The sequence below is a fragment of the Solanum pennellii genome, chromosome 1 (genome assembly GCF_001406875.1).
Source record: "Solanum pennellii chromosome 1, SPENNV200".
Classification (NCBI taxonomy): Eukaryota; Viridiplantae; Streptophyta; class Magnoliopsida; order Solanales; family Solanaceae; genus Solanum; species Solanum pennellii.
In genome coordinates this window covers 93,148,298-93,155,093 of record NC_028637.1, presented here as the reverse complement: position 1 = coordinate 93,155,093, position 6,796 = coordinate 93,148,298, and positions in this window count along the sequence as shown.

Below are 6,796 nucleotides of genomic sequence, written 5' to 3'. Positions count from 1 at the left end.
GGGTATGCTCGTTTCGGGGCTCGTTTGACCTTGAAAATGGGTCGTACTGGCCGATATGGCCAACTGGATACATAGCCAAGGTCTTGACGGACGTCCACAAAAATTTTTGGCATTTTTGCCGTCGAAATTCGGATCTAAAAAATGGTTTGCTATTGCTTACGAAAATCGTCGAAATTGGGGTATGCTCGCTTCGGGCCTCGTTTGACCTTGAAAATGATTTGGATTGGCCGTGATGGCCAACTGGCTGCATAACCAAGGTATTGACAGACGTCCACAAAAAAATATGGAATTTTTGACGTCTTAATCCGGAATACCCAAAAAATGGTTATCTATAGCACACGAAAATCATCGAAATAAGGGGTATGTTCGCTTCGGGGCTTGTTTGACCTTCAAAATGGACTGGCCGTGAGGGACAACCGGCTGCATAGACAAGGTCTTGACAGATGTCCACAAAAAAATTGGCATTTTTGACGTCGGAATCCGGATCACCCAAAAAATGGTTTGCTATAGCACACGAAAATCGTCGAAATGAGGGGTATGCTCGCTTCGGGGCTCGTTTGACCTTCAAAATGGGTCGGACTGGCCCTGAAGGACAACCGGATACTTAGACAGCGTCTTGACGGGCTTCCAAAAAAAATTGGCATTATTGACGTCGGAATCCGGATAACCCAAAAAATGGTTTGCTATAGCATACGAAAATCGTCGAAATGGGGGGTATGCGCGCTTCGAGGCTCGTTTCACCTTGAAAATTGGTTGGACTGGCCGTGAGGTCCAATTGGATAAATATCCAAGGTATTGATGCATGTCCACAAAACAATTTGGCATTTTTTACGTCGGAATCCGGATCACCCTAAAAATTGTTTGCTATAGCACAAGAAAATCGTCTAAATAGGGGGTATGCGTGCTTCAGGGCTCGTTTGACCTTGAAACTGGATCGTACTAGCCGCGATGGCCAAGTGGCTTCATAGACAAGGTCTTGACTGACGTCCACAAAAATTTTTGGCATTTTTGACGTCGGAATCCGGATCACCTAAAAAATGGTTTGCTATTCCTTACGAAAATCGTCGAAATTGGGGTATGCTCGCTTCGGGGCTCGTTTGACCTTGAAAATGAGTTGGATTGGCCGTGATGGCCAACTGGCTGCATAGCCAAGGTATTGATAGACGTCCACAAAAATTTTTGGAATTTTTGACATCTTAATCCGGATCACCCAAAAAATGGTTTGCTATAGCACACAAAAATCGTCGAAATGAGGGGTATGCTCGCTTCGGGGCTCGTTTGACCTTCAAAATGGGTCGGACTGGCCGTGAGGTCCAACCGGATGCATAGATAAGGTCTTGACTGACGTCCACAAAAAAAATTGGCATTTTTGACGTCGAAATCCGGATAACCAAAAAAATGGTTTGCTATAGCACACGAAAATCATCAAAATGGGGGGTACGCGCGCTTCGAGGCTCGTTTGACCTTGAAAATTGGTCGGACTGGCCGTTATGGCCAACTGGCTGCATAGAAAAGGTATTGATAGGCGTCCACAAAAAAATTTGGCATTTTTGACATCTTTATCTGGATCACCCAAAAAATGGTTTGCTATAGCACACGAAAATCGTCGAAATGAGGGGTATGCTCGCTTCGAGGCTCGTTTGACCTTCAAAATGGGTCGGACTGGCTCTGAGGGCCAACCGGCTGCATAGACAAGGTCTTGACGGACGTCCACAAAAAAATTTGCATTTTTTACGTCGAAATCCGGATAACCAAAAAATGGTTTGCTATAGCACACGAAAATCGTCGAAATGGAGGGTATACGCGCTTCGAGGCTCGTTTGACCTTGAAAATGAGTTGAATTGGCCGTGATGGCCAACTGGCTACATATCCAAGGTATTAATGGACGTCCACAAAAAATTTTGGAATTTTGGACGTCTTAATCCGGATCACCAAAAAAATGGTTTGCTATAGCAGACGAAAATCATCGAATGAAGGGTATGCTCGCTTCGAGGCTCGTTTGACCTTCAAAATGGGTCGGACTGGCCGTGAGGGACAACCGGCTGCATAGAGAAGGTCTTGACGGACGTCTACAATAAAATTCAGCATTTTTGACGTCGGAATCCGGATAACCCAAAAAATGGTTTGCAATAGCACACGAAAATCGTCGAAATGGGGGGTATGCACGCTTCAAGGCTTGTTTGACCTTGAAAATTGGTCGGACTGGCCGTGAAGGCCAACTGGATGCATAGCCAAGGTCTTGATGCACGTCCACAAAAAAGTTTGGCATTTTTGACGTCGGAATCTGGATCACCCTAAATATGGTTTGATATAGCACACGAAAATCGTCTAAATAGGGGGGTATGCGCGCTTCGGGGATCGTTTGACCTTGAAAATGGGTCGGACTGGCCGTGATGGCCAAGTGGCTGCATAGCCAAGGTCTTGACGGACGTCCACAAAAAAATTTGGCATTTTTGACGTTGGAATCCGGATCACCAAAAAAATGGTTTGCTATTGTTCACGAAAATTGTCAAAATTTGGGTATGCTCCCTTCGGGGCTTGTTTGACCTTTAAAATGAGTCGAATTGGCCGTGATGGCAAACTGGATGCATAGCCAAGGTATTGACGGACGTCCACAAAAAATTTTGGAATTTTTGACGTCTTAATCAGGATCACCCAAAAAATGGTTTGCTATAGCACACGAAAATCTTCGAAATGAGGGGTATGCTCGCTTCGGGGCTCGTTTGACCTTCAAAATGGGTCGGACTGGCCGTGCGGGCCAACTGGATGCATAGCCAAGGTCCTGACGGACGTCCACAAAAAATATTGGCATTTTTTACGTCGAAATCCGAATCACCTAAAAAATGGTTTGCTATTGCTTACGAAAATCATCGAAATTGGGGTATGCTCGCATCGGGGCTCGTTTGACCTTGAAAATGAGTTGGATTGTCCGTGATGGACAACTGGCTGCATAGCCAAGGTATTGACAGACGTCCACAAAAAAATATGGAATTTTTGACGTCATAATCCGGATCACCCAAAAAATGGTTTGCTATAGCACACGAAAATCGTCGAAATGAGGGGTATGCTCGCTTCGGGGATCGTTTGACCTTTAAAATGAGTTGGATTGGCCGTGATGGCCAATTGGCTGCATAGACAAGGTATTGACCGACGTCCACAAAAAATAATGGAATTTTTGACGTCTTAATCTGGATCACCCGAAAAATGGTATGCTATAGCACACGAAAATCGTCGAAATGAGGGGTTTGCTCGCTTTGGGGCTCGTTTGACCTTCAAAATGGGTCGGACTATCTGTGAGGGCCAACCGGCTGCATAGACAAGGTCTTGACGGACGTCCACAAAAAAATTTGGCATTTTTGACGTTGGAATCCGGATAACCCAAAAAATGGTTTGCTATAACAACACGAAAATCGTCGAAATGGGGGGTATGCACGCTTCGAGGCTCGTTTGACCTTGAAAATTGGTCGGACTGGCCGTGAGGGACAACTGGATGCATAGCCAAAGTCTTGACGCACGTCCACAAAAAAATTTTGGCATTTCTGACGTCGGAATCCGGATCACCCTAAAAATGGTTAGATATAGCACACGAAACTCGTCTAAATAGTGGGGTATGCGCGCTTTGGCGCTCGTTTGACCTTGAAAATGGGTCGGACTGGACGTGATACCCATTTGTCTTCAATGGATAAGGTCCTGACGGACGTCCACAAAAAATTTGGCATTTTTGACGTCGTAATCTGGATCACCTAAAAAATGGTTGGTTATTGCTTACGAAAATCGTCGAAATTGGGGTATGCTCGCTTAGGAGCTCGTTTGACCTTGAAAATGAGTTGGATTGGCCGTGATGGCCAACTGGCTGCATAGCCAAGGTATTGACGGACGCCCACCTAAATTTTTTTGGAATTTTTGACGTCTTACTCCGGATCACCCAAAAAATGGTTTGCTATTGCTTACGAAAATCGTCGAAATTGGGGTATGCTCGCTTCGGGGCTCGTTTGACCTTCAAAATGGGTCGGACTGGTCGTGAGGGCCAACTTGCTCCATAGCCAAGGTCTTGACGGATGTCCACAAAAAATTTTGGCATTTTTGACGTCGGAATCCGGATAACCCAAAAAATGGTTTTCTATAGCACACGAAAATCATCGAAATGGGGGGTATGATCGCTTCGGGGCTCGTTTGACCTTCAAAATGGGTCGCTCTGCCGTGAGGGCCAACCGGCTGCATAGACAATGTCTTGAACAACGTCCCCAAAAACATTTTGCATTTTTGACATCGGAATCCGGATCACCCAAAAAATGGTTTGCTATAGCACACGAAAATCGTCGAAATGAGGGGTATGCTCGCTCCGGGGCTCGTTTGAACTTCAAAATAGGTCGGAATGGCCGTGAGGGACAACCGGATGCATAGACAAGGTCTTGAAGGATGTCCACAAAAAAATTTGGCAGTTTTGACGTCGGAATCCGGATCGCCCAAAAAATGGTTTGCTATAGCACACGAAAATCGTCGAAATGAGGGGTATGATCGCTTCGGGGCTCGTTTGACCTTCAACATGGGTCGGTCTGGCCGTGAGGGACAAACGGTTTCATATCCAAGGTATTGACCGACATCCACAAAAAATATTGGAATTTTTGAAGTCTTAATCTGGATCACCCAAAAAATGGTTTGCTATAGCACAGGAAAATCGTCAAAATGAGGGGTTTGCTCGCTTCGGGGCTCGTTTGACCTTCAAAATGGGTCGGACTAGCTGTGAGGGCCAACCGGCTTCATAGACAAGGTCTTGACGGACGTCCACAAAAAAATTTGGCATTTTTGACGTCAGAATCCGGATAACCCAAAAAATGGTTTGCTATAACACACGAAAATCGTCGAAATGGGGGGTATGCACGCTTCGAGGCTCGTTTGACCTTGAAAATTGGTCGGACTGGCCGTGAGGGACAACTGGATGCATAGCCAAGGTCTTGACGCACGTCCACAAAAAAGTTTGGCATTTTTGATGTCGGAATCCGGATCACCCTAAATATGGTTAGATATAGCACATGAAAATCGTCTAAATAGTGGGGTATGCGCGCTTTGGCGCTCGTTTGACCTTGAAAATGGGTCGGACTGGACGTGATACCCATTTGGCTACAATGGATAAGGTCCTGACGGACGTCCACAAAAAATTTTGGCATTTTTGACGTCGGATACCGGATCACCTAAAAAATGGTTTGTTATTGCTTACGAAAATCGTCGAAATTGGGGTATGCTCGCTTAGGAGCTCGTTTGACCTTGAAAATGAGTTGGATTGTCCGTGATGGCCAACTGGCTGCATAGCCAAGGTATTGACGGACGCCCACCTAAATTTTTTTGGAATTTTTGACGTCTTACTCCGGATCACCCAAAAAATGGTTTGCTATTGCATACGAAAATCGTCGAAATTGGGGTATGCTCGCTTCGGGGCTCTTTTGACCTTTAAAATGGGTCGGACTGGTCGTGAGGGCACACTGGATCCATAGCCAAGGTCTTGACAGATGTCCACAAAAAATTTTGGCATTTTTGACGTCGGAATCCGGATAACCCAAAAAATGGTTTGCTATAGCACACGAAAATCATCGAAATGGGGGGTATGATCGCTTCGGGGCTCGTTTGACCTTCAAAATGGGTCGGTCTGGCCGTGAGGGCCAACCGGCTGCATAGACAATGTCTTGAACGACGTCCCCAAAAACATTTGGCATTTTGACATCGGAATCCGGATCACCCAAAAAATGGTTTGCTATAGCACACGAAAATCGTCGAAATGAGGGGTATGCTCGCTCCGGGGCTCGTTTGACCATCAAAATAGGTCGGACTGGCCGTGAGGGAACACCGGATGCATAGACAAGGTCTTGACGGACGTCCACAAAAAAATTTGGCATTTTTGACGTTGGAATCTGGATAACCCAAAAATGGTTTGCTATAGCACACGAAAATCGTCGAAATGAGGGGTATGCTCGCTTCGGGGCTCGTTTGACCATCAAAATAGGTCGGACTGGCCGTGAGGGAACACCGGATGCATAGACAAGGTCTTGACGGACGTCCACGAAAAAATTTGGCATTTTTGACGTCGGAATCCGGATCACCCAAAAAATGGTTTGCTATAGCACACGAAAATCGTCGAAATGAGGGGTATGCTCGCTTCGGGGCTCGTTTGACCATCAAAATAGGTCGGACTGGCCGTGAGGGAACACCGGATGCATAGACAAGGTCTTGACGGACGTCCACGAAAAAATTTGGCATTTTTGACGTCGGAATCCGGATCACCCAAAAAATGGTTTGCTATAGCACACGAAAATCGTCGAAATGAGGGGTATGCTCGCTTCGGGGCTCGTTTGACCATCAAAATAGGTCGGACTGGCCGTGAGGGAACACCGGATGCATAGACAAGGTCTTGACGGACGTCCACGAAAAAATTTGGCATTTTTGACGTCGGAATCCGGATCACCCAAAAAATGGTTTGCTATAGCACACGAAAATCGTCGAAATGAGGGGTATGCTCGCTTCGGGGCTCGTTTGACCATCAAAATAGGTCGGACTGGCCGTGAGGGAACACCGGATGCATAGACAAGGTCTTGACGGACGTCCACGAAAAAATTTGGCATTTTTGACGTCGGAATCCGGATCACCCAAAAAATGGTTTGCTATAGCACACGAAAATCGTCGAAATGAGGGGTATGCTCGCTTCGGGGCTCGTTTGACCATCAAAATAGGTCGGACTGGCCGTGAGGGAACACCGGATGCATAGACAAGGTCTTGACGGACGTCCACGAAAAAATTTGGCATT